At 41.2% G+C, this 12,503-nt stretch overlaps 1 protein-coding gene across 1 annotated transcript in view; it reads right to left on the bottom strand.

Moving 5' to 3' along the window:
* LOC133649921 (uncharacterized) overlaps positions 1-12,503 on the bottom strand; it is a 334,795-nt gene that overhangs the window by 279,942 nt on the left and 42,350 nt on the right. The window lies entirely within an intron of this gene.

The following is a 12,503-nucleotide window of genomic DNA, read 5'->3' as shown; positions in this document are numbered from 1 at the left end:
ATTTATGTAAAATACACAATGGACGTTATACTTTTGTAATGATTACATTTTCAGTCTTACAAACCTAAATAAGGGAAGACGTATAAATAAATAATAATGTAAAAAATAGGATAAAATATATGGAAAAATAATGAATAACTTAATAAAACATAACATTGAGATAATAATAGTAGTAACAATGGAAATAAATAAAATAGAAAATAACACAATAATAATAAAATTAAAAAAACAGAAGAGTTTAACATGATCAGTAAAAAGCCTGATTAAAAAGTTGTGTCTTGAACCTTTTATTATTTTATTTTTTTTAATTTCTACGGTCTCTGCAGTCCTGAGGCTCTTTGACAAGCTGTTCCACAGGTGGGGGCCATATTGGCTAAATACCGCCTCACGTTGAGGCTTTGTTCTGGTAGTTGGTAAAGCTAATAGTTTGGTGCAAGAGGACCTCAGGATCCGCGAGGGTTGATACAGTAAAAGGAGGTCAGATAGATGAAAAGGCGCAAGGCCATTAAGACATTTAAAAACTAATAATAGAACTTTAAATTTTACCCTCAATTTGACGGGCAGCCAAGGCAGGGTTTCCCCTTAATGTAACTGAATGTAGCGCACCGCCACGTCAAACTCATAGCTGCCACACCTTGAAAAAATAAAGTAATATAATATATTGCAGCCTCCAAAATAAGTCACACAAAACCAATGCTATTTTTAATTTTTATTGCCAATCTTATGCAACAACCCGCACAATCCCAACAGGTTTCAAAGGCCTACTGAAACCCACTACTACCGACCAAGCAGTCTGATAGTTTATATATCAATGATGAAATCTTAACATTGCAACACATGCCAATACGGCCGGGTTAACTTATGAAGTGCAATTTTAAATTTCCCGGGAAACTTCCGGCTGAAAACGTCTAGGTATGATGACGTTTGCACGTGACGTCAATGGTTGAAGCGGAAGTATTGGTACACCATTGTATACCAATACAAACAGCGCTGTTTTCATAGCAAAATTCCACAGTATTCTGGACATCTGTGTTGGTGAATCTTTTGCAATTTGTTTAATGAACAATGGAGACTGCAAAGAAGAAAGCTGTGGGTTGGATCGGTGTATTAGCGGCTCGCTGCAGCAACACAACCAGGAGGACTTTGAGTTGGATAGCAGACGCGCTATCCGACGCTAGCCGCCGACCGCATCGATGATTGGGTGAAGTCTTTCGTCGCGCCGTCGATCGCTGGAACGCAGGTGAGCACGGGTGTTGATGAGCAGATGAGGGCTGGCGTAGGTGGAGAGCTAATGTTTTTAGCATAGCTCTGTCGAGGTCCCGTAGCTAAGTTAGCTTCAATGGCGTCGTTAGCAACAGCATTGTTAGGCTTCGCCAGGCTGGAAAGCATTAACCGTGTGGTTACAGGTCCAGAGTTTGGTAGTATTGTTGATCTTCTGTCTATCCTTCCAGTCAGGGGCTTATTTCTTTTGTTTCTATCTGCATTTAAGCACGATGCTATAACGTTAGCTCCGTAGCTAAAGTGCTTCGCCGATGTATTGTCGTGGAGATAAAAGTCACTGTGAATGTCCATTTCGCGTTCTCGACTCTCATTTTCAAGAGGATATAGTATCCGAGGTGGTTTAAAATACAAATCCGTGATCCACAATAGAAAAAGGAGAGAGTGTGGAATCCAATGAGCCCTTGTACCTAAGTTACGGTCAGAGTGAAAAAAGATACGTCCTGCACTGCACTCTAATCCTTCACTCTCACGTTCCTCATCCACAAATCTTTCATCCTGGCTCAAATGAATGGGGTAATCGTCGCTTTCTCGGTCCGAATCGCTCTCGCTGCTGGTGTAAATAATGGGGAAATGTGAGGAGCCCTTCAACCTGCGACGTCACGCTACTTCCGGTACAGGCAAGGCTTTTTTTATCAGCGACCAAAAGTAGCGAACATTATCGTCGATGTTCTCTACTAAATCCTTTCAGCAAAAATATGGCAATATCGCGAAATGATCAAGTACGACACATAGAATGGATCTGCTATCCCCGTTTGAATAAGAAAATTTAATTTCAGTAGGCCTTTAACTCCCATGCAAACACTTTCATCTCTGTGCTTCGCCGAACACACAACAATGCTCTCTCATTCTCCGCCAATCCGCTTTCAGGCACGGAAGGTGTTTTTGTGATCTTGGGAAAAATTAACATCGAATCAAAACCACACAAACATAAAACGTTACTATGTTGAATGGATATATAAAACCTATTATGTGTGCACTATTGTCTAGTGATGCATCAAAAATTCGGCCACCGAAAAAATACTTTGATCATCATAAACAGTGTTGCCAAACCCGACGTAAGCAAGACGCACACGATTGTCTGGAACGTTGTCAACATGTCTGCGATGTGGACGTAACTTTGATATATCCCAGATATACTCGCGGACCGCAGTCTACAAAATGTACAAATAACGTCCTGCTTGCTGCAGCTTACATCTTCATTGGGGATATCGAGGGACAGAAGTAGAGTTTCTAAACACGACTACATTCTATGATAACACAAGAAAAATATGCTAGATCTGTTGCTGGTCGTTTTTAATAAAAGTCTCTTGACACTTAAAATGTTCTCATCAAAGTACATTGCACAATAAGCAGCAACAATTGCAAATTTGGAAAAACGATATAAAAATATATGTCAATACTAATTTATAATAACATATTTCTTTTTAAATGTATGTCTAAATTTTTGGAGCGATGACATAATGGGGACCAAACTACCTGGCCACAGGTATCTTAGCAAAGTAGCTACTTTAAAACTGGTGTAATGTGCTCCCGCTAAGGCTGCATGATTTTGAGAAAAAACCTAATTGCGATTGTTGTCTCCAAAATTGCGTTTACAATTCGATTTGCGATTTTTACTTTATACATAAAAACACAAAAAACTAAAAAAATAACGGGTGAAGCAAGACATTTTTTAGACTATCATTCAACATTCTTGTTTCAAGGTGTCACACATTAGAACAATATGCAATTATTTACATCAAGAAATATTTGCCGTTATCCAGACAGACTCAGAACTTTATCATTAACTTTAACTGAAGAAATAATCCATAAATACTAAAAAGTGTATGTAATCATAATATATAATATCAATGCAACTCACCATTTAAAAGGATATAAACTTGTATTTCTCATCACTGCAGAGTTGTTTACCATTGTACTGTAAATACTGTTATCTTAAATAAATAAACAAAAAATAAAATTGACTAATTTCTGTAGGCAAAAATTTTACCTAAATAGACATTGAACATCTTAAAGTGCATTTGTTTCCCAGTTGGAAAAATTAAGTCGGATGTTGTCTTTTTGTTTATTGCCATCACGTACTCAGGGCATTCTCGCTCGTTTGTCCGTGTTGATGGGGTTTAATCGCCTATCCAATTTGAAGCTGAAATATTCCCACAACAGGACATTTGGCGTCATAATCTTATTTTTATTCTCCTAATTTGTGTTATTAAGCGGCACTTCTCACTGGCGAGTCGCGAGGCTCTCTGTAGTGTGAGTGTGTTGGCGGCGGCACCCCACTCTGGTCTCCGCCGAAAAAAAGATTGTGAATGACTAAAAAGAGGGGTCACTCTATTCAGTTAATTCCGCTGTTTAATAAACGTGCTCAGGTGCTGAGAGCGATGCACAAAGTAAGATGTCTTTCTTCCTGTTTGAAGCGAGAGACGAACAAACGCGAGGGTCAACAATTCTGATTGCCGAACATGTCTGTCACTCAAATGCCGGTGACGTCGGAGAAAAGAACAAAAACCTCAGCCTCTAGCGGTTATTTACCACACTAATTAAAACCTTGATGTCGATTACATTTTGATTAATCATGCAGCCCTAGCTCCCACCCTTTGGTACTAATCAGCATGCGTGCTGCTGAGTTTTGTAATAATTGTAGAGTTATGATATTATTTTTGGGAAGACGGGAGAGCATGGCATTACAATAGTCTAAATCAGTGGTCCCCAACCACCGGGCCACGGCCCGGTACCAGTCCGTGGATCGATTGATTGGCCGCACAAGAAATTTTAAAAAAAAATAAAACAATTATTTTTTTTATTTTTTTTTTATTTATTTATTAAATCAACATAAAAAACACAAGATACACTTACAATTAGAGCACCAACCCAAAAAACCTCCCTCCCCCATTTATACTCATTCACACTCATTCGCACAAAAGGGTTGTTTCTTTCTGTTATTAATATTTCTGGTTCCTACATTAAACATCAATATAGATCAATACAGTCTGCAGGGATACAGTCCGTAAGCACACATGATTGTATTTTTTTATGACAAAAAAAAATAAAAAAAATACCATGGAATTGGAATTGGCTCGGCCCTGCAGCCTCTCCCTCCTAAATATTTTCCTTGAAAGCAAGATAAACAATCCAAATGGCAGCCAACACTATCGGGTTTCTAAGTCCCATTTGCACCAAGTGACACTGTAGCAATGTCAAAGCAGTGCCAGCAGAGAGATGGGTACATGCTTCCCGCAGATGTATCAAGACCTTGGCCAGATTCAAGTGCTTTATGGGAGGGGAAGTTCGAAAGCTTTGTCACATTGCACAGATGACATTGTTCAGACTCCGAGCTGCCGTATTCACCACATGCGGAGTTGGCAGCTGTTTGTAACTCAGTTTAGCACAGAGCTGTCAACAGTCTGTGGAGATGAACGTTTGCAAAGTTACACAGTGAGTAGGAGGTGTGTAGGGGTGCTCTTTAATTAAATTGTTAAATATTTATCCATTACCTTTTCTACACATTCTAGGGCCGAACCTCAATCTGCTGACTGTGAGGCCGACATGCTAACAACTAGGTCACTGTGGTTCCCAACAGACAGTCAATTCCAATTTAGCAAAAATAAAGGTCTTAAATGGCATTAAAAAGCATTAAATGTTCAGAGGCATTAAAAAAGTTATACAATTGTAGGACTTGGCCGATAGTCAATAAGTCAATCCATCAAACGAAAAATGAAAATTAATTCATCGATAAATTGCTACATCTTTTCGGGTTTCTTTTCCTCCTCCCTGGTTTTAAAACTGGATACAAGAGCCTAGATCCTGTAAGGTCCAAAAGCGTGAAAAGTGCTGCCTTAATACAGCAAAATGAAACGACTCGGGGGCCCAAATGTTGCCATTCTTTGGTAACTGTAGGTGTGTAGTAGGGCTGGGCGATTATATGATCGTGATCGTTGATCGCGATCAATTTGAGTTTGATCACGGCGATCAGCTGTTAGCATATTTCCTCGTTCAAACATGGCGGCATTGTCTGTTAGAAGTTACCGCAGCAGGTAAACAGAAGGTAAGCAACAATGCTTGGTATAATCCTGCATGGAACAATCCCCCTTTATTGACCGTGATCCTGTGTGTGTCTGTGAATGTGTGCGAGTTTGTGTTATTTGCCTGTGTTTTTGTGAAAATGTTTGTGTCAGTGTGTGCGCGACCTCCCGCTCCACCGTCCACAAAAGTCAGGAGGGTTGCAGGTTCACTCCCCGCCTCTTGACATCCAAATTGCTGCCGTTGTGCCCTTGGGCAAGACACTTCACCCTTTCCTCCGGTGCCGCACACACTGGTGAATGAATGATGAATGAATGATAGGTGGTGGTCGGAGGGGCCGTAGGCACAAACTGGCAGCCTCGCTTCCGACAGTCTACCCCAGGGCAGCTGTGGCTACAAATGTAGCTTACCACCACCAGGTGTGAATGAATGATGGGTTGCCACTTCTCTTTGAGTATCTAATAATAGAAAAGTGCGATATAAAATCTAATCTATTATTATTATTATTATCTTCAAGCCGCTTTCTGACAGTCGCTTCCAGATGCGCCGTTTTGTGGGTGGTCTTATTTACGTGGCTCACCTTCGACAGCGTCTTCTCCCCGTCACCTTTGTTGTAGCGGTGTAGCGTGCAAGGACGGGAGTGGAAGAAGTGTCAAAAGATGGAGCTAACTGTTTTAATGACATTCAGACTTTACTTCAATTAAAAACTGAGCAGCATCTCCTCATCCGGAAACAACAACAAGGCCGGAAATGTTTCCCGTGCAAAACCGTCTGACCGGAACTCTCTAATAACTAAAGTTCCTTGGGTGAATAATGTAAACTCACTACACCGGTATGTTTTAGCGCTTTCATTGTCATGACGCGGAGTCGAACCCACGTTTTTTCTGCAGCTGGAGCGCGCTCAGATACGCCCCTGCTCGCGCTGAGCGCAGCACGCCCACACAGCAACAAGCCTGCAGACAATCACTGATCAGCGCACCTGGACTTGATGAGCGGGAGCGGCATAAAGACCAGCGGACCAGAGGAACCTCTGCCAGAACGTCGCTCATCTTCCCAGTAAGCATCACGTCTGGCATTCCCTCCCCTGTGCTTTGCTCGCCTTCTCTTTGCTCTCTCCGTGTCTCCCTTGTTCATGTCCCTTGTGTCTTCCGCAGTGACTTCCCTGTCTTCCGTGATCGTGTTTCGCCTCTCGAAATCCATCCGGATTCCTGACTGCCTTCCTTGATCCTCGACCCCCTGCTCGGACACGGACTATGCTGCCTCGCTCCTACCCTCGACCCCTTGCCTGTTCACAGACTGCCTCTTCGCCTTGCCCCCCCTTGATTCGACGTAGGATACATCCAACATTCACAGACAACAACTCCTGGTAACATTTACACTATTAATTATACACATAGTCTACACCCATTCACTTAGAGTAGCATACACACGCCACGTAATCATCAAAGGTTTGAATAAACCTTGTGAACCGCAGTTCTGCCTTGGTTGTCGCCTCCTTCCCTTCTCTGTACATAACATTCATGGCGAGTTTACTGACAGATATAAGTAAGAAATCTTGAGACCTCACTGTAGGCTTTCTAGGGTCATGTTAGCTCTAAACCAGTGGTTCTCAACCTTTTTTCAGTGATGTACCCCTGTGAAAATGTTTTTAATTCAAGTACCCCCTAATCAGAGCAAAGCATTTTTGGTTGAAAAAAAGAGATAAAGAAGTAAAATACAGCACTATGTCATCAGTTTCTTATTTATTAAATTGTATAACAGTGCAAAATATTGCTCATTTGTAGTGGTCTTTCTTGAACTATTTGGAAAAAAAGATATAAAAATAACTAAAAACTTGTTGAAAAGTAAACAAGTGATTCAATTATGAATAAATATTTCTACACATAGAAGTAATCATCAACTTAAGGTGCCCTCTTTGGGGATTGTAATAGAGATCCATCTGGATTCATGAACTTCATTCTAAACATTTATTTTGTTGAAGTATTATTCAATACATATATTTATAAAGGATTTTTGAATTGTTGCTATTTTTAGAATATTTTTAAAAAATCTCACGTACCCCTTGGCATACCTTCAAGTACCCCCAGGGGTACGCGTACCCCCATTTGAGAACCACTGCTCTAAACTAAACTAAATTGATGCTAATCCAACTTTTTTTTTTCCAAATAAAAATTGATAACAGAACCATTAAGGAACTGAATCGTTAAGCAGAATCGAAAGTGGAATCGGAACCGGAAAAATTGTATCAATTCCCATCCCTAGTTACAGTTAAGTATTCCTCCAGTCATCCGGTAATAACGTAACTTGAAAGAAATGTGGATTATTTATTGCCAAGAACGCGAGGATTGGTAATTTAGAAGCAGCTTGGCAATGTGGATGGACATACTTCAGCGGCACTTGCACTCAAGAGGCTATATTGCATTTGCATTCATCCCAGCCTGTTGCAACTCGTCATTCTCAATTTAGCGTGACAGGGCTAGAGTACAGTATGTCTTCAACATGCATTATCACAGAATTCAAATCTATATGCTAGACCAAATTGATAGTTTATATCGAGGCTGAAAATTTTACACACAAAGGAAAAGAATAAGGAACTAGTTTTAAAATGGTGATAATATTGTTAAACTGTCATTAGCACTTACCTTCAATACATTGAAAAATGTACAAATAATACATGTGATTGGTATCGGTATTGGTATCGGCTGTTCTCACTCATGGATTATCTGTAGCAGAATCGTCAGCATAACACCCTAATCAGAACATCGCTAAGTACTACTACAAGTACTACATTACTACACCACCAGTAGTATATCTTGAGGGCATGGTGTATTAGTAGAGAGAATTACAATATGACACTGCAGTTTTACGTCTGTTAGAATCCCTAAATGTGGGTTTTACTATTTTTTTTATTTATCACCCAGCCCTAGAATGCATGTATACTTTTGACCCTGAGCATATTAAAGCCCCAGTTAAAAACTTTCAGTTTTGGTTGATTTTAACAGCGCCAGTGGACCAAAGTGGTAGTGTTTTGCCTAGCGGAAGACCACATTTTCCATGAGAAACTACTGTTGTACATACAAACTGACACATAATTCAGTATGATTTATCTTTCCACAGTAGCAACCTACATCCATCTATCCATTTTCTACCGCTTGTCTAAACGTTGCGGTTTGCGGTCATCGAATAGTTTTTTTCTTTATATACCGTATTTTTTGGACTGTAAGGCGCACTTAAAATACTTTAATTTTCTCAACAATCGACAGTGCGCCTTTTAACCTGGTGCGCCTAATGTGCGGAATAATTCTGGTTGTGCTTACCGACCTCGAAGCTATTTTATTTGGTACATCCTGTAATGATAAGTGTGACCAGTAGATGACAATCACACATAAGAGATACATGTAGACTGCAAGATGACACCAGTAAACAACACCAAAACTGTGAATGTTCCATTTAGAATATAGAATATTACACACGGCACTCAAAAATCTGTCAAAATGTTTTGGTACGACTTTGGTAAGCTAGGAAGCCGCACTACTGGATGGGTTGTCGGAGCATTACGTAGTCAGACGTACTGTGATTCAACGATATTATTATGGTGTGTATATTAGGACTGCAAAATGGCATCTATTAGCAGACACATTATCTGGCGTTTTGTTTCGCAAAATTATGGAAAATCAACTTTGTATACCTTCTGGTACCTGCTGATGTGTATTTGCAGAAGTCCTGAAAATTGTATTGTAGTCATTGTAGTCTGTGCCGATGCCGTAGTCGATAAGCTTCTTCTTTTTTTCTATCTTCATGTTATCGCACATGAGTTGACTTATTCATCCTCCGCTGTTGCCATTTCTAATACAAAGTAGCGTTAAGTTCTAAATTATATCTCGCTATGGAAGCGCTAAAAACTACCGGTGTAGTGGGTTTACATAATTCACCCACGGAACTTTAGTTATTAGAGCGTTCTGGTCGGACAGTTTTGTTTTGTTGTTGTTGCACTAGTGAGCCACGGATGAAGAGATGCTGCTCCGTTATTGATTTAAGTAAAGTCTGAATGTCATTAAAACAGTTAACTCCATCTTCTGACACTTCTTCCACGCCCGTCCTTGCACACTACAGCGGTTCAACAAAGATGACAAGGAGAAGACGCTGTCGAGGGTGAACCACGTAAATAAGACCGCCCACAAAATGGCGCATCCTGAAAAGACAGTCAGCAAGCGACTTGAAGATGGTCTGTAAAACATGATCTATGCAACATTTTGACCAAAACAACACCATTACATGTTATGTAGACCCCAAGGAAGTATTTTCAATTTAGAAAAAAATCATAATATGACCCCTTCGATGCGCCTTATAATCCGGTGCGCCTTTTGTATGAAAATACACCTGAATAGACCCGCTCATCGGTAGTGTGCCGTATAATCCGGTGCGCCCTATGGTCTGAAAATAAGGTAGTACTTTTGAGTTTGTTGCTTGGCTGGTCGTGTCATTGTGGAACTGCAAACTATCAAGCTGGTGGCTATTTATTGCTATCACGCAAATTTCCGATAGCTAACATTAACATAATTTCGATTTGAGCATCGAAAGTAATTTACTAGTTTAGCTGGAACAGAGCCAAGGCAACATTGGTCGAAAATCCCTACTCGTTTTTGAGCTCACACCAGCGAGGCAATGTGGATCCATGACTGCCCCTTTGTCCGGGAGGCTCTCTTTTTCTTATTTTTGTCTCCTCAGGCAAAACTTTTTGTTTCTTTGGTTGTTTTGCAGCTTCTACCATGATAGCAGTATTACTGCTGCATTCCATTTACCTGGGAAATGGAAGTCAGAGCTGGGAATGGCTTTCACAGTCGAGTTGAAAGCGTTCCAGTTACGATGCCGGAAATCAAGATTGTCACATCCACAAAAGCTATGTTTGGGCTTGCCTTGTCTGAATATAAACAACTTATGTGAAAATATGCACTCTTTCTGCAACCCTGACACACGGTGGATGAAGAAAGAACACAGATGCTATTGCTAGCGTCGTACACACTACATACCACATGATATGAATGTAGTTTACACTGCATTGATGTTACCATATATAAAAGTACAACCATACATTGTTTATGGCTTATTTATTGTGACAAAAGCAAATCAGAAATGCTAATAACAGATATCTTAGAAGGGGATGTCATTGTTTAAATCCATAACGGCCATCTTTGAAACGAACATGGGGGTGGTGAGAATGATTCGTCTTTCCGATTTGGAAATTTAACCACGTGGGGCATTCCAGTTGAAATTCCGACTAGGAACTCAGAAATTCCGACTTCCCAGTATAAACCTTAACAACACTAAGATGCTAACAGATATAAACAACATAAACAGATAAGATTAGTGATAAAGTTGCTACAAGTTCTCAAGCAAATTTGTGTATGTTTAAATAAAGCTGTAGTCACTCACAAATAGCCAAATGCACTCACTGACCAAAGCATTGCATCATTTGGGAGTCAAAAAGTTGGCGCTGGGGCGCCATATCCTTTCAAAAAGTTTGTTTTGGTGTGTCACGCATCAGAGAAACCTACGTAAACAAGCAAGGGGTGGTGTTAAGCCAAAGGGAATGCCCTGTGTTTTGCCCGTCAGGTGCAGAGAAGAGCAACTGGTCATCCTCAAAAGATAACGGTATGGCGGTATTGTCTCAAATATATACAGCTTTCTAAAATATACCGGTATTAACGATAATGTACCGACCAGCCCTATCTGTGACGAGCACAATAGTCCGATTAAAAACACCAATCTGGTTCAGATCAGGGTGGCTGTTTCTCCTAATCACGCCTCACCAGGTCTCACTGTCATTGCCAACATGAGCGTTGAAGACCCCCAGTAGAAGAAAGGAATCACCAGAGGGAGCACTCTCCAGTACTCCCTCTGGGGACTCCAAAAAGGACGGGTACTCTGAACTACTGTTTGATGTGTAAGCACAAACAACAGTCAGGACCCGTCACCCCACCCGGAGGCGGAGAGAAGGTACCCTGAGCCGCGGTGCAACAAGTATAGTCACCCTCGCCCGTCGCCTCTCACTGCTGGCAACACCAGAGTGGGTGAGCCCATTGGAGGGGGGGACCTACGATGCGTCTTTGGACCCCATGGGGGAAGGCCCGGCAACTAGGCGCTCTCCTTTGAGCCACACCTCCAGGCCTGGCTCCAGATGGGGCCAGGGTGACCCTCGTCCGGGTGAGAGGGAAACCGCAGTCCTTGATATTGTCTATTCATAAAAGTCTTTGAGCTGCTCTTTGTCTGGTCCCTCACCAAGCACCTGTTTGTCATGGGAGAACCTACCAGGGGCATAGAAGCCCAGGACAACATAGCTCCTAGGATCATTGCGACACACAAACCCCTCTCCCACGATAAGATAGCAGCTCAAAGAGGATAAACAAGTAGGACCTAAAGTGCAGGACTGTATAACTAAAATAAATAACAAAATATAACAAATGTGCTGCTTTAAAATTAAAATTTGGTCCAATATTTTAAAAATAATAATTACTCCAATTCTGTAATTAAATAAGAATAACAGACCAAATTAAAGGTTACAAAGACCACCACTTCTTGGCAGTAAACCTGTAAAAAAATGGTTCTTTCCAGGTTTCTCTATTTTTACATGTTCACACTTTGCACTATTGTGTTACACGTTATTAAGACTTTCTTACATATTCTGTTGTGTTTTGTCTTTATCCTGCCTTCTCCTTTATGTCTGCACCCATGTATTCAGTGATTCGTCCTCGGCGAGGGGCGGACCTGGAGGCACACCTGCTCGCAATTAGCCCGCCAGTATTTAGGCTCGTCACTAACATCTTGGCCTTGCCGGTTAATGTATCCTGAACACCTCTCGTGCATGCTCCTGCTTCACCTCAACAGACCTGGTACGTTGTCGCTCCTTAGTCCTGAATTCCCTAACCTCTTTTGTGTTTGTTTCCTAGCCTCCCTGAGGTAAAGGGGATTCTTTTGTTGGACTCTTGCCCTGCTCAGTGCGCCCTGGCCCTTTCTCCTGCCGACCACTGAGGAACCTATTTTGTCCGAGTTACATGGTGTGCGCTTCTGCCCCATCGCCTTTAGTTATCCCTTTTTGTCTAATTACATTTTTTCATTTTTTGTAATTCCACCTTGTCTCCCGTCTCTGCATCCTGGGGTCACCCCTCCTTGTCCAAGACCCTAACATATTCCTTATTTTTGCA

Source organism: Entelurus aequoreus, linkage group LG05 (assembly GCF_033978785.1).
Source record: "Entelurus aequoreus isolate RoL-2023_Sb linkage group LG05, RoL_Eaeq_v1.1, whole genome shotgun sequence".
NCBI lineage: Eukaryota > Metazoa > Chordata > Actinopteri > Syngnathiformes > Syngnathidae > Entelurus > Entelurus aequoreus.
The sequence above is the reverse complement of the archived record's forward strand: the minus strand, read 5'-3'. Positions and strand labels throughout refer to the sequence as shown.